Source organism: Callorhinus ursinus, unplaced genomic scaffold, assembly GCF_003265705.2.
Source record: "Callorhinus ursinus isolate GAN/ISIS: 27379988/994484 unplaced genomic scaffold, GSC_fseal_2.0 scaffold44, whole genome shotgun sequence".
In the NCBI taxonomy this organism is placed as follows: Eukaryota; Metazoa; Chordata; class Mammalia; order Carnivora; family Otariidae; genus Callorhinus; species Callorhinus ursinus.
In genome coordinates this window covers 12,020,684-12,032,935 of record NW_027397106.1, presented here as the reverse complement: position 1 = coordinate 12,032,935, position 12,252 = coordinate 12,020,684, and the positions used below count along the sequence as shown (strand labels likewise).

Sequence of the window (12,252 nt, the reverse complement as noted above, 5' to 3'; positions counted from 1 at the left end):
TCTTTTCTAAAAGAAGGACCAGCCACGGTAGCTTTATATTTAGAGGAAAATAAGAAAAATATTATTATGCTTTGGAGAGTAATTTGTGACCCTGCTTCTCTGAGTGGGATTTACCCAGGTTATTCTGTTCCTAAAAGCCACTAAAATAACCCCAGCTCTACTGGTTTGCTTTTCCCTGTGTCCCCCAGAGGGACGTATGTTCGGTCCCATCAGGTGTGAAATCAGAGGGACCAGAGCCTTAAAAAAAAAAAAAAAATCTGTTATTAACAGTGCTTTTGCTTTTGTGTGTCTCACCCTAGTGGAATGGTCTGTGGTTTCCATGGCAATGATATCTGGCAACAATGCCAGGCAGCCTTCCAGGAACTGGGGTTGGAAGCTGTGAGGCTAAAATACGTCTGTCAGAGGTAATGAAGAGTTCTCTATGTAAACATTTCTATCTGACTGCTCTGCTCAGCCACCTGCACAGGTCCAGAAGGTAATGAGTATGATACAGGGGTAGGGATCTGGGGATGGGAGTGTCAGCCTGAGACTAACGTATCACATATCACACAGACCATCTTTATTGCATGTATTGTGATAGAGCCAATAGTCCCACCCAAATGGATGGCTTATTTATCCAGATAATAAATTAAAAGCTGATGCCAGGTAACCTCTGGAAGCTTTGCAAAAGATTTGCAACAATTCTCAGATTCAGCTTTAAAAGCTCAATTCCTCATATTTGTACTCCCTATCATCTCTAATAAGTTGCTTTCCCCAAATTTTCTATTTGTGTTAATGCTATCACCATTTTCCTAAGCATCCAAAGCTTCAGCTTGAGCCTTTAACCCATTCTTCTAATTGAGCCAACAAATCCTATCAGCCTTTCCTTCCCATTTTTTCTATTAGTCATTTATATCATATATATATGTCATATATATATATCATATATATATAATTTATATATTAACTCATTTTAAATATATCAAAGATGCAACAAAGAACAAAATAGCGGAGAAAAGTTCAGTCTCTGTGGATGGGCTTAGAGCACAGAACCAGGCAAGAGCCATGATTCTGTATTATAACAACTCAAGTTAGATTTCTGCCCACTAGACTAGGATTCTTTCCTGTTATATACATCAAGTGGTACCCTAGTAGGTTGCCCATCTCTTTCATGTCTATGGACATATTATGAATTAGCCCCCATTGAAGATTCTTGTAGGCTTAACTATTCTGGTTGCCATTCTATCTCCGTTGCTATTAACTCTTTCTACTCTGTTGATGTCTTATTTCTGGAAATAAGTACTAGTGCTTGACCTCTGCCACTGTAGGATCCCTTCATAATGACATCTCCATCATAATGGCAACATTCTCACCATCACCCCAGTCTACAGAGGTAACTCCCATTGAGCTTTTCTAGAATGCTGGTGCTCCCTTCACTAGTTTATTTTTCCGTGTCTTCATGAAGTGTCTCATAGGATTACCAAAGGACATCCACTGCAGAAGATGCCCTCAATATCCAGATATTCATGGTGACATGTTTTGTGGCAAGTAGCCTCTCCCCGGCTACTTCAGGGTCCTTAGTGGCAGGGATGGAGGCTATGGAAGAGCTTATCAACTTGCATTGCCACTCTCCAAGCTGAACTGGCAATTGCTACCGCTGACTGTCTAACCTGCTGATAGCAGACACCAAAACTGAGCCCCTTGACATGCTATCATTTGCAAGGAAGCCGGAGCACTACCTAGCAGCAGATTACTTATGTTGCAGCTCTTCCTCATAGGGTCAAATCACTGCTGCTTGTTGGAATATATACTTATTAGAGCATGGACTTCTCTTTCCTAACTTCAGTGTTTTCCCCATACCATTAACCTTGGACTCATATAATAATGCCTTATCCACAGTTATGATACCCCACACAAAATTGCTTCTAACTGAGGAACGTATTTCATGACAAAAGTAGCTTAGCATAGCAATGGGCCCGTGCCCATGATTTCTACTCGTCTTAACACGTATCACATCACACAGAAATAGTTGCTCTGATCAAATGGTGGAATGCCAATTAAAGGCCAGCTAAGAAAGAAAACCCTGAAAGACTTGTATCCTCTCTTATAGATGAAATATATGCTTTGAACCAGTGACCAAAACATGGTGCAGTTTATTCTATAGCCAGAATCAAGGGGTAAAATTTGGGAATGGACTCTCCACAGAGAGATAATTTTTGTTTCCCATCTCTACAACTATGAACTTTGCTGGGTTAGGGATCTTAGTTCTCAAGGAGAAATGATCCTATTTAGGCTTATCTGACCATTTGGGGTTTTTCTCGTGCTACTGAGACAAAAGGCTCAAAAAGAGTTTTATATAATGTTTGGGAAAATTGCTCCTCACAGGAGCAGAAAGAACTGTGTCTGAAAACTACAGTCTTCTATGGGTGTCTCACATACTTTCATGTGCAAAACTTATGGAAAACCACATCCCAATAAAAGAAAGACTCTGGGGATTCAGACACTTATAGGAATGAAGGCTTGGGTTGTGCTACTGTAAAGAAGCTTTGCCACCTGAGTTGCTATCTTAGGATGAAGGAAATATCAGATAGGTCGTGGAAAAGGAAGTTAAAAATATCAACCATGGCCTCATGAACAATTATAGAAAAGTAGCAGTTATGAATATTTTTTACTTTGCAAGTAATGTGTATTCTAATGTTTTTTCTTCCTCCTCCTTTCTCCTACTATTTTACTTAAGTACTACTGTTGTTGGTTAAATCTATGACTTTGTCTTTGTGTTATAGAATAGTCAGATAGATATGGATATGATTGCTGTGGGAAATCTTCCTTTGGGGAGAGGGTAATACAGTCTTCATTTGTATGAAGAATAATTGCATCTTATTAGGAAGAGGCACAAAACTCTTAGTTGTTAGAAGGATAGGTATGGACACTGATTTGCTGAGGGGATTGACTGGACTAGTTATTTACCTATTTTCTCTGAGCCCCAGTCCTTTCTATACTCTGTGCCTCTGGGCCTAGATCTGCATACTGTGTTCTTCATACTAGCTTGCCAGTTGGCATTTCATTAGGTTCTGCTGATGAGAGGCACCCAAAGGATTGGAAGGTGGCAAGAAGAGAGAAGAGACATTCCTCCTGTTTTCAGGCCCTATTAGCAATACTCCAACACCAGAGATGGTTGACTCCAGCCGCCGGCTTCTTCACTACTCCTGGCACCAGTCTTTCCATGCCCCTCCAGAGGTACCCGCAGCAGTGAGGTGTGGGATTCCTAGTGGTGGCAGTACTAACCATGCTATGCTCCCTCTCCTACTGAGCTTGGCCCCCTTCCACAGTGTGCACCCACCAGATGACGCCCTCTCCTCAGAAGTCCAAGCACCATTAGGCCACACCCTGTCTTCCAAGGTCCAGCGCTCACCTAACTCTACTCCTACTCAGAATCCTGAGCACCAGCAGTAGTGTGACAACGGGTTCTGGACACCCACCTCTTTCTTCCAGTCCCCCTAGTGCTGTAGATAGCTGATTCCTGCAGTTACTAAAACCACAGTTACCTCAACATCTCTTCCAATGTTGTGTAATGAATGACATCTACTTCTGTTTTAAATGTCTAGTTTGTTAGGCTTTATGTTTTTTGTTTATTTCCTTGCTTTCTGACTGGACCTTGCTTGATACAAAGAGGAGTAGTAGGTCTGGAGGGAAAATTAACAGATCCATACATCCATTGTTACTCTGTTCATTAATCCCTCTACTCTTCTGTCCATTTGATATTTATTGAATACTTCTTAGGCACTCTACTAGACTTTGGGACTATAAAGGTCAAGCAGGCATGGTTCATCCCAGCCATCAAAGAACTTAGATTCTAGTAGAGGAAACAGAAATGAGAGCAGCAGGAACAAAAGAGCATAGTAGATGGTAAAGGAGCACTTACCTCAGTCAGGGGCTTGGTGGGGGGAGGGGGAGTTTGGCAGTCAGCATATGCTTCTAGAAGCAGTGACATCTGAACAGAAACACCAAGTGTGAATAGGAATTAACAAGGCATAAAGTGGAGGCTGGGGAGAAAATGTTCCAGTAGCAAGTATAAAGAAAATGTGTCAAGTTTAGTAGTTTGCTGTTGATGGAGCTTAGATTGCACAGCAGGGCAGGGCAAAGCTTGAGGGGGATGGAGGGAAAAGTCAAGAGGCAAAGCCAGGTTAAAGAACAGAGGCTGGACTAGTAGCAGAAGGTGGGTCTGATGGCTCTTGTAAGCCTCTCTTTCCCTGTCTTGTTCCATACAGTGTTCAGTGTTGCACACAAAGAAGTCATCCTACCCGTGCAGTGGACTGAAGGTTTGTGTTCCCCCAAAATCCTTATGTTGAAATCCTAACCCCAATGTTATCTTATGAAGAGGTAGGGCCTTTGGGATGTGATTAGGTCATGAGGGTGGAGCCCTCATAAATGAGATTAGTTTCCTTACAGAAGGGACCAAGAGAACTCCCTCCCTCTCTTTCCACCCAGTGACTTGGTTACAACAAAACCTGAACTAAGACAAGTGGAGTGAGATGAGAGCCCCTTACCCAATTCTGCAGCCTCAATGCAAAGCCCCAATAATGACACTTCCCAGGTAAGTCGTTCACCCTCAGGTTACTTGATTTCCTCCCAAATGTGGCTCTCCACTCCAGTTTCCTTCTAGGTCTTTCTCTCCTTTGTCTTTCCCTCTCAGACTCTCCCTCTTCCTAATGCAGAGCAATTGTGTCCCCTCTCAGCTCTGCCAAACGTGCATCATCCCCCCACCATCTTCACTCATCTGGTTACCAGGGTCTACCCTCCTTAGCAGGCAGATGGATTATATGTGACAAAAAATATTTTCTTGTCATAGAATGGAGAGAGTGAATAATTTAAGTAAGCATTAGAAGTGTGTTAGAAAGTTGTTTGAAGAAATACTGTGTAAACAGCTACCTCTTTTTGCTGGGGCCATAGTAAATTTGGTGATGGAAAGAGGTACTCTTAGTGACCTGGCAGGGATTCCCAAATCCAGGAAAAGTGTGAACCCATCTAATTACTATTTAGTAAAAATTTTTTTGTAAACAGAATACAACCTAAGTACCTTAAATGATTTTTAAATCCATTTTAAATACAGCTTTTGAAGTTACAGGATTCTTTGACTTATGTGAAGGATGTATTCCATGTATAATTAAAATTTGGTTGATGGGAGTCTACCTCCCACTGATTGCCACATTTAAGCCACATGTGTATTCGCACACAAACTATACCCTGGCACCAGCATTTGGATATTCTTGTCACACCGTCAGAACACACAGCAATCATTCTATCACTTGAAATCTGGAGCAAACACAGAACTGCACAACAATCCAGGCAACATTACAAAGAGAATCACCAAAATAAGATGCAAAATTATGTGCGTAAAAATAAATCTCTCTCATACTATTACACTCTTGGACTCCCTCTTTCCATACATTCTGTATCATCAGGTGTGATGGGATGTTGAGCAAGCATATTTTTGTATTTTCCAGAAATTCTACAATGCAAAAGTATACCTTTTATAATTATATAGGAGAGCCTTTGCATGAGGTATGCAAACATCTGGGGCTACCTGGCAAACCTGTGGGGTCAGACTTCCCAATATGTATTTACACAAAGAATCGAGAAGACTTCTCAAAGAAAACAACATAAAACAGAGCCAAGAATAAGTCTTGACCCAGCAAACAAGCCATGGTCATTAGAAGAGAGAGATGATCCTGACTACATTGTGCTGTGCATTTTTTGGATATGTCTGTCCATTTTAGCTTCATATCTTAATTCTCTGAAGAAAGGGTCACTAATATCTCTGTATTACTGAATATTCTTTATGACATTGGGGCACAGTTCACCCAGGTTCCTCATACTGGGTATAGCACAAAAGCAAATATTCTTCCCCAGTTCACAATGCCACTGCTTTAGCACCAGGAAGAATCTAGGAGGAGACTGTAGAACCCAGCAAGAGGATGTTGAGTCTGGAAGTCACAGAGATAGATGCTGATCTGGGAAGAGAAGTGACTTGCAGAAACAGTGGTTCTGCACAATGATTATACAGAAGAGGCAAGAGTGTCCACCAGGTGGGAAAGGTGCCAGGTGGACCCAGCAGAGAGGTGTCCAGAAGCAGTGTCAGATGCAGTGGTGTGCCTGGCAGACATGGCAAGCCACTGGAGGGAGAGAGTGCCAGGAGAAGACGACTAAAACCCCAAGTCCCACGGGAACATGGGAGACACTCCTTCAGGACTCCCAGGAAAAAGCCAAAAGAGTTTTCAGGAGACTGGAGCAAAAATTAGTGGAAGGCAGAGGTGAGGAAGTACATCTCACAGTGTCTCACACAGGGTAGGCATTCAAACTTTTTCTTACACAAGTGTGAGTATAGCAGGTATAGAATATGATAGAAAATGGGAGAGACTCACAATTATTAATGTATTCTCTAAACAGCATTACAATCTGTTGAGGACATTCCTGTCTGTTGATCCTTGCTGTGCGCTCTATAGCAGTGATTTATCAAACCATGTGTAATGGATTCCTGGGATTTGACTGGAAACACCTCAGAGGGAAAGTGAAGGTCTGTGGGAGGGGCTCAAGTGTGATCCCAGAATGATTTTGCTGGGGGGTGGGGAGTGGAAGATCTTCTCAACCTAAGACAAAGTCACTGCTGCACAGGACTATAATTCTAGATAACTCATTCTCCAAAACAATAACCCTTAAAATATTTGAAGACACTTCTCACATCTCTGCTTAGTCTCTTCTCCTGAGGCGAAACATCTCAGACATCTGCTTCTCAGATAAGGCGGTTCATCATGTCAACTGCTTTCTTCCATCACCCTCTGGTTAGTTAACCCGTGTCTTTTCGAATATGTGTGCATATTCACAGGCTTCAACTTTGACGTATTTGTTTTAAGTTTGTATTATCTACAATTAATTATATCTTACTTTAGAGCCCCTGTTCCTGATCGTAGGGAAGAAAATTAAACTTTCCAGATAAATTGAACTATTTCTTCCTATTTAAAATTCTGCTGCACTACACATCTCTATAACACCGGTTACTGGTCCACGATTGGATGTCAGTACAATACAGAAGTCACTTTGGTTCATACACGATTTCTGCTAGGCAAGGAAGGCAGAATTAGCATTGTAACCATCAGCAGGAAAGGAAAACCCCCTCAGCTTGACGGCTGTATAAGCAAGAGCCTTCTAATCTGCACTTTAAGAAAATGAAAAGCAGTTATCTACTGAAGAATTGTGGGGCCTTTTGTTTGGTTTTGATGAGTATCTCTACCCAGGCCTCCAACCCCCTGCTCAGGACTCCAGTTCCACTTGCCGTGCCTCAACACAACAAGGCTGTGCCTTTGCAATATTTGTTCTCAGAATTTTTATTCCCCAAGGCAGCCTCTGATCCACTTGCCTTCCTGGGCAGTCATGTTCACCCTGAAATACACAGGACTGTTTTGTTAGTGCTCTGGTTCTGAGTGGTTTACCCCTAAACTTATTTTTCCTACAAATCTTGCTATTCTTCCTGAGCAATTGTACAGATTGAGAGGTTTTCCAGGTGCAGGTGCATGGAGTAATAACAGAAAGACCCATGTCTCATTCAGGTCAATATTCAATCAATTCAAAGTTTAAACTCTCCATATAAGGGTGTTTCTCCCCTCTCAAAGGAATCCCCACCCCTGCTCCCTGCCCTTCCTGGTTTGTAAGTTCAGAGACAGCTTTTGTATCCTAATGGCAGTAGAGATAGGCAAGGGTCTCTTCTAGCACCTATGCCTGCTCCATGCCTTTGCAACCTGACCAAATTCTCTCATTTGTTCTTTGTTTTTGATTAATAAACTTCTAGAAGAGGGCTTTGACATCTAGAAAGGGATATACCCAATGCAAACATATAATACATAAAATTCTCCACCCTTATGTACAAATTCCACAACTTCTTCTACATCTACATGGTCTTATGCACAGTTGGTAAATATAGAGTAGCCAATACAAATGGATGGGAAAGATGGGGCAAAGGTTTATCCAGGTCTCTAAGCAAGCCCAGAGGCTTTGTCTTCTACTCTTTGTAAATCGGATTCCTGTGGTCAATTGTCTCTACCACAGCCAAAGGGTCATTTCACAGTGTAAATCCTGCCACAGCTCACTACTCTAGTCAACACTGCCCAGTGGCTTCTTATCACACAACATAATTAAATTCCTTATTCTGGCCTGTGAGGTCACACATCATTCAACCCCTGCTTCTCTCTCAGACTCCATCTCCTGCTCGTTATGTCTTGGCAGACTGGCCTTTTGCTGTTCTGTGATCCACCATGTTTGTTCCTGCCTCAGGGCCTCTGACCTTGATCTTGCCTCTTCCTGGAACACACTTCCCTCAAAACATCCCACTGTCCACTTTCTCATTTTAAGAAACAATTTGCAAAGAGGTGCCTGGGTGGCTCAGTCCTTAAGAGTCTGCCTTCAGCTCAGGTCATGGTCCCAGGGTCCTGGGATCGAGCCCCGCATCAGGCTCCTTGCTCAGCGGGATGCCTGTTTCTCCCTCTCCCGCTCCCGCTGCTTGTGTTCCCTCTGTGTGTGTGTGTGTGTGTGTCTCTCTCTGTCAAATAAATAAATAAAATCTTTAAAAAAATAAATAAGATCTTTTGAAAAAAAAGAAAAAGAAACAATTTGCAAAATTTTCTTGGTTCACACAAACTCACTGTTCACTGTTTCATGTGGATTATAGGACAAGAGAAATACCTATCAGTTCCATGTATTTAGAAGTTCCATCCAAACAACATAAGTATTTATGTCCTAACAACTTAGTAGCCTTTTGAAAAAAATAACATACATAAATTGAAATAAAAAACATTTGTATTTCATTTATAAATAACCAGAATTACTGACGGCATTAGTTTTCTAGGGCTGCTTCCCAGGCCATTTTCCAGGGTCACAAATTACCACACACTGGGCCACTTAAAACAAGAGAAATTAATTCCCCCACAGCTCTGGAAGCCAGAAGCCAGAAATCAAGGTGTCTTCGGGACCATGTTCTCTCTAGAGTCTCTGAAGGAGAATCCGCTCCCTGTGTCTCCTAGCTTCTGGTGGCTGCTGGCGATCCCTGACATTCCTTGGCTTGTAGCAACATTGCTGTCACCCCCACCTGTCTTCACATCACCTTCTCCTCTTTGTATCTCTAGGCTGAATCTCCGGCTTCTCTCTTATAAGGATACTTACACTTGTTTTTAAGGTCCATCCAGAGAATCCAGGATAAACTCACCCTTTCTGGTCCTTAAGCACATCTGTTGTCATATAAGGTAATGTTCATTCTTTTGCCTAATGAGGTAATATTCACACGTCCCAGGATTAAGAAGTGAATATATCTTTGGACGGTCATTTTTTTCCTCCTACCACACTTACTAGTGGGATGTGTGTATCTTTGGACACTGCACAACTCCTCAGACTTTGCAATCACCTTGGACACAGCTACTGTCACTACCCCTTCTTAGTTTTTAAACAATACTTGCTTTTAATCAGGTCAACAGCCTAAAATCTTAGCTTTGAGAAGATAAATCATCATTGAAGGAATGGAGCGTGATGTAATGAAACTGTGAGAACTACCACAAGCTAGTAGCTCATGTGGTGTCAACTAGATGTTAAGTATTACTGTGTTTCCCTTGAAACTTGAGTAAATGTCCTGTGAGCTCACTCTGGAACACTGTGGGAACCGTGGCTCTAAGGTATTTCTTCAACGGCATTCTTCAGAAAGACTGTAGCTTACAGCCGCCATCCTGTCACCAACGTGTCATCACTCTGCCCATTCATTCTGCTCTACTTTTCTTCACAGCATTTAGCACCTCCTTACTTTACACTGTAAATTTGTGATTGCCTGCTTCTCTACTCTGATGTAAGTTCCGTAAGAGCCGAGGCAGTGTCTGTTTTCTTCACCACTGTGCCCTTGGCCCCTGTAGCAGCCCTTGGTACAGACTCAGCACTCGAGCATTATTTACTGAATGAATGAATGAATGAATGAATGAAGATAAGAAAGGAGAACTATGTTCTCCATATGCCAACAAATAAATTATAGGTTTTCTCCATGTGCTTTTCAGGTATATGTTTTCCGATTCTGTTCATTTTTATCTTTAAAAAGCATGTGAACCCTGAGTGCAAAGCCTCCTTACGTTTCCTCAACAATATAAAATTTATTTCTCTGAATTGTGACTCTATAGGACAGTTTGATTGATCTCATAGTGACAAAGTAAAAATGTAAGAACATTCACTTACAATTGCCCTGCCCATGACTGAACAGTATATGGCAAACTAAGGGCTCAATTCAGGACTCCATGAAAGAAGAGTTAAAAGTTCATGTTACAGAGTAAACAGCAAAGAGATGGACACTTCCATGAGAGGCTGTGCCTGATTTTCACTGGTAGCCTCCTTCTCTGTCCCTAAATATTGAACTTTCCTCCCAAGGGCCCTACCTATCATAGAGCATGGGCCTGACATTCAGAGCTCAGTGTCCTCTGGAGCTAAAATGTGTTTTTATACAGTTTAAAAAACTATTAATATCTTGTATTGTCTTCATTTTAGTAGGTGATTTCATTTCAAGTGAAATAAATGCCATTTTTTATTAGCTTTAATTGGAACCAATATTACAGTAAGGATGTGGGGCCTCAGGCTGTGAAATAGCTGGTTTGTTCTCTCATCTGTTGATTCTTTTTCTCCATACCCCCTTGAAATGACGGGGAAGAAACTTATGACAAAATGAATTCATTAGTGACAAAATGAAACCAAGAGAGGATTTTGCCCTCAGTACTGAGGACGCTTGGAGCCCAGGAGCTAAACTCTAACAAAAGTGTGCGATCTTCCTAACGAGGAAGTAAGGATGCTTGGCAAGGGTGCCAGGACCTGAGATGGAAGCCAAGTTGGAGGTAAGCTGGACCTCTGGGAAAAAAATACAGAAGGGAACAATAATGAGAAAGGAAAGGCAGTGAAACAGGAAAGGAGTGAAACAGAATAAAGCTCTGCATTCCCAGAGTCAAGTTGCCCTGCTTAGGTGCCCTACTAGAAAGTCTATTGTGGGGATGCATGTCCTCAATCACACAGACTAAGCACAGAGTTCTCTTCAGAAGAGAAGCCTCCTGGATGCAGGGCCACCCACACCAGCTACTTCTACTCACCAATACACCTCTCTACTTGTAGAAATGAATGAAAAAAAAAGAGCATTCGAAACCCCCAAAAATCCAAAAGAGTAAGAGAACAAAAACCAAGAAGAACAAAAGGAACTACTAATCTGAGAAACAATGAAGAAATCAGATTTTAAAAATAATTAGTATCCTAAAAAATTATTCAAGAAGATATTGCAGAATGGGGCGCCTGGGTGGCTCAGTTGATTGAGTGACTGCCTTCGGCTCAGGTCATGATCCTGGAGTCCCGGGATCGAGTCCTGCATCGGGCTCCCTGCTCTGCGGGACGCCTGCTTCTCCCTCTCCATCTCCCCCCTCTCATGTGCTCTCTCTCTCTCTCATTCTCTCTCTCAAATAAATAAATAAAATCTTTAAAAAAAAAGAAAGAAAGAAAAAGGGACAATCCAAGAAAAGGAAAGATTAAAGTAATGGATGGACTAAATGATAATATCAAAGTAGTAAAAGATAGGGATAAAGATATACAAAATAGAGTCGAGGAAATCCTCCAGAATGTAGAACAAAGAAAGACAAAATGTGGAAAATACGTGAGAAAAATGACAATGGTGATACATTTTCAAAGTTCAATATCCATTTGATAAGTTCCAAAATCACAAAACAAAAACAACAGTGTGGAAAAAAAAAATATATATATATATACACATAAAATAACAATGCTAGTATATAATCATAATAAATATTAAAATTAAAATCATAAAATAAGGTAATAATATAATAAATAATAAAATGATAATTAAAATATAATAATAACAAAAGGAGTTTATCTTAGCTGAAAAGACCAGGGTTCTAAGATTCACACAACCAGCCATTTCCTGTTGAAATTTCAGGCTAGGAGAAACTAAAGGTCTGAGAAACTGCCAGAAAGAAAAAGCAACCAGGCTGATTGCAAAGGAGGAGTCACAGTCGATACTACAAAATAAGGAGCAAAGTCCAGAGAGGAAAGTTCTCTTGAAACTAGAAACATATATATACAGCCAAATTATGATATGTGACGATTTATTTAAGTGTCTTTGATGGGGTATCACAAATTTTACAACCTATGTTCCATATTTGTAAAAAACATTTGGAAGTGAACAAGGAGCAAGATGGCGGAGGA

General features: G+C 41.2%; 1 long non-coding RNA gene across 2 annotated transcripts in view; it reads left to right on the top strand.

Moving 5' to 3' along the window:
• The first annotated feature begins 366 nt into the window (after positions 1-366).
• Positions 367-12,252, top strand: part of LOC141370749 (uncharacterized) — a 27,401-nt gene continuing 15,515 nt past the window's right edge. The window contains exons 1-3 of one of the 2 annotated variants that reach the window (XR_012375056.1): positions 367-475; positions 4,248-4,298; positions 4,468-4,573. This is a non-coding gene — a long non-coding RNA (uncharacterized lncRNA). The remainder of the gene's footprint in view (positions 476-4,247; positions 4,299-4,467; positions 4,574-12,252) is intronic. The other variant, XR_012375057.1, reaches the window with a different exon arrangement.